Genomic DNA, 4,183 nt, shown 5'->3' on the forward strand with positions numbered 1-4,183 from the left:
TATATATATATATATATATATTGCTTGGTTTACAGCAGTTTGTGGAAATATGATTATTGCTTCAGTGAGTAAATTTCCATACAAATATTTAATATTGCTATTTGATTGAGCTGGGTCTTTTTATATAGATATTATTTACCCATTCTGATCATGTATACAATAAATAAAAGTGACATGGCAATGTTACTAAACCATCTTGGTTTATTAGCATACAAACACATCTACGATGCTTTAAACCATTATAACAGCAATCTGAATTTATCTTAGTATACAACCCAGCTTTATCGTGCTTATATAGTTTCCATGTGACGCTTAACTGGAATTAGCGAAAGTAGCTGGCCATAAAATTCTTGCTTCAACATTAATCATGTGAAATCTGAATTTTTCTGAAGCAACCAACAATCCTTTGCTCATAGAGATGGAAAATATTCAATTCTGATTTCATGTACAATTTCTGCTAACAGAAAATTTAATATTTCAATGTCTATATTTGTTGAGTCAACCAACTGTTTAGGTCTTGAAAATAATGCCATGAAGGCTGTAATATTTTAATTGAATTTGGTTATTGTGGTATTACAGTTATGTTTTCTTTGTTTTGCTTTTTGTTTTTTTCTTATGTTACCCCAGTGTTATAAAAATCTTAATTCTTTGTTTGCAATTTTCGCACTTATATCAAAATTTGCTGATTACTATCCCTGCTTTTGTTTTAGATTATTTGTTCTAACAGCTACTTCAAGTGCTCTTCAAAAAATAGTTCTTGTCATATTTTTAGAGATAATTATTCAACTAAAAATCAAGGAGAAAACACATAATTTACTATAAATTGCAAGTTTTGTTTATTCTTTTCTAAAATATTCAAATATTAAAGAAATAACAAAAAAACTTTCCATTTCAAAACTATTTTTTTAATTAAAATTTCATGAAGCTTTGAAATTTGCATGTATTAATTTACTTTTTCTTTCCTCTTTTCTTACTCCTCCTTTCTATCTCTTCCTTATATGCCATGGTTGATTTTGGGAGCAGTGTTTCAGCTGTAAGAAATCTTCAAGGTTTTACTGTTATTATGGTGTGGGTTGTACACATGAAGGTCCACTTAATTCAAGCAAACATTAAAATACCAGTGATGAGATAAAATGATTATATGCTTTGTGTATTTAGAAGTAATTGGAAGTTGAAATGCAGGAAGAATTAACCCAGATTTTATCTTCTCAGAGATAAAAGGAATAAATTAATTCAAGTTTTAGCCAAATTTCACTGACATAAATATTTCTTGCTCAACAGTTTACATCATTTGTTCACATTGGTTTACTGCAAACTGACAGATTTTGAATTAGGTAAAGAACTTGTGTTATCTGATGGATTATGTCAGTCACTTCAGCAATCATACATGAGGTTGTATTTTAAAGTTGTATTAATGGATCTGCATATTTTCTATGCTTAATGGAAAATATTAAGCCATCAGCTATTGATCATTTGTGTGATTTCTTTTCCTTGCTCTGAAAACTAGAAAGCAATAAATAAAATAAATTAGATTATAAGTATCAGTACAAATTTCAAATCCCCCATATCAGTTAAGAAACTTCTGGTATAATATCTGTTTCAAGTTTTCAGTCTGTATTGTATTTGTGATGCTTTACAGAATATATTCTCTTTAACCAAAAATAAATGCCATATTAGTGTTCTTAGTTTAATTACCATTCTACTATAAATCAATATTTACCACTCAGATGATAACCTTTTATGCATCTGCATTAAAATCAGTTACTACACTCACACTAACCTGCATAGGTTTCCTTAATCTGTCTCTATTTATCACTGAAGATGGGTTCATTGTTAATGAACATCAATAGTATTTAAGTTGATTGTAGAACAATTTTAGCAGACACAAATTTACGGAGATTTGTCATCTGTTATAAAAATTGTATTATACTTGGTTGTGAGAATCACCTACCTATATTTGTATTTTCTTTTATAATTCTGTATTAACAGAACTTGGGGGGAAATATAGGTATATGTGAGCATCTATGCACATAAGTAGTATGTGTGTCTATGCCTTTAGAATTTATAACTGACATGATAAAGAAAAAAAAGGTAATAACAAAGATACTTGATCTCAAAAATCACAAACCTCTTTGTTATGCTTCAATAAATGTTATTTGTCAGATATTTTCTTTGTGTTTGTTTATTTCTTATCTTAACATCCATTGCCAATGTAATTTAACTATATATATATATATATATATTTGTCAAAGAGGACAACAAATGCTAAGGCAAGACAAACATCTCAAGTTATATATGTTATTATTAAAAAATTTTAAGTCAGATCTGTTCAATCTCAAGCACAGATTAAAATTTTTTTTTTAACGAAACAGTTTGAAACTTCGGATACTGGTTGAATGTGTCACATAGAACATGGTTTACTTTTATCATTTTTGACAAAATTCTGTATTTTAGTAGTTATTTCATGTTAAAGTTATCGTATTTGGGTAATTTTAACCAATCAATGATGTATATTCAGCTGAAGAAAGTTACTGCTGCTGTTTGCGAACAACAACTTACAACTCATTATTTTAACAAAATTATTACTGAGACAGTCCAACGATGTAGCCTGTATGTGGTTGCACGACCTGCTAGAAAAAGTAGCCAAACTTTTTTATATACAGAATAGAAAAACCTTTATCCTGTGATATACAGGAAGAAAGACGGAATGGTTACAGTTGAAAAGTCTTGGATCATAACTGTTCAATCAGATCCAACTCAGGACTAAACAACAGGTGACGAAGGGAACGAGACGAGGCAACGAGAGAGCCTTTACCTGGTTGCTCGAGTTGCTAGAAAGAGCAATCAAATCTTCCGGACAAAAAGAAAAATAAATTTCCGTCTTCAAGAAAAAAAAAACTAAAGCAAATTTATATTATTTTATAATGTTCACTTAGGGAATTCATTACTTCTAGAAAAGAATAAGACAAAATGGTCATGGCTGGAACGTCTTTTTACACAGATCCATTACAATCAGAGCTATCCTGTGGTTAAAAAAATATTCTTCACTGAATGATGAAGCCGCTAAAGTTAAAGAAAAGTTGAAAGACTAAAAGATAGCAAATATCCATATTCCAAATATTGGGATTCCCTTGACCAGTGTAATTTATACAGATTTTCGTATGAAATAAATAGAAAATGTTATGGGAACTTTGTACATATTATGGCTAATATCCAGTGTTGTATGAGAGTAGTTTCATGGATCTTGTCAATCTAAGTCACAGATTTTTTAATTACTTTTTTTTAACAAAACAGTTTGAAACTTCAGATACTGGTTGAATGTGTCAGAGGTTTTTCTATTCTGTATATAAAAAAGTTTGGCTACTTTTTCTAGCAGGTCATGCACTCAAATCAACCCTGATACAGCAAACCTATCATCAAAGACATTCCAGCCTTCAGCAAACCATCTTTTTAGGGATAATCTAGGACGTTATGTTTCTACCGCTGGATGCCCTTCCTAACGCCAACCACTCAGAGGCCAGTCAGGCGGTACTGGCAACAGCCACGCTCAAAATGGTGTATCTTACGTGCCACCTGCACAGGAGCCAGTTCGGCGGCACTGGCAACGATCTCACTCGGATGTCTTTACAAGTGCCAGGAAGGCGATGCTGGGCACAGGTGCCATTGACGGTTTCGCTTTCGCTTGCCCCAATAGGTCTTCGCAAGCCGAGTTTCGTTTCCAAAGAAGGAGACGACATTGGCATGGGTGCTAGTCGTCGAATTTAATTGGATTTCGATTTCACTTGCCTCAACAGGTCTTCGCAAGCGGAGTCTAGTGTCCAATGAAGGAAGGTATGTATAAGTGGGCTGCCTGAGGCCTTCGATTTAGGTCTCACTTGGCTTGCCGGGTCTTCTCACGCACAGCATATTTCCAAAGGTCTTGGTCAGAAGTCATCACCTGACCGAGGTGTGTGCTGGGAGCATTCAACATGGCACTAACATGAGTACTTTTATGTGGTACTAGCACAATTGCTTTTCATATGGCACCTGCAAAGGTCCCTTGCAGGCCACTCCTCTTCACCAGGAGATGCAACCTTAAGATTTCAGATGTGGAGGACGGGACTTCTTGAATACAGCAAAGTGCCAGGTACCTCAATCCTTTGCCATCTATGTATATATATATATATATATATATATATATATA

This window comes from Octopus bimaculoides, chromosome 4 (genome assembly GCF_001194135.2).
Source record: "Octopus bimaculoides isolate UCB-OBI-ISO-001 chromosome 4, ASM119413v2, whole genome shotgun sequence".
Taxonomy (NCBI): Eukaryota; Metazoa; Mollusca; class Cephalopoda; order Octopoda; family Octopodidae; genus Octopus; species Octopus bimaculoides.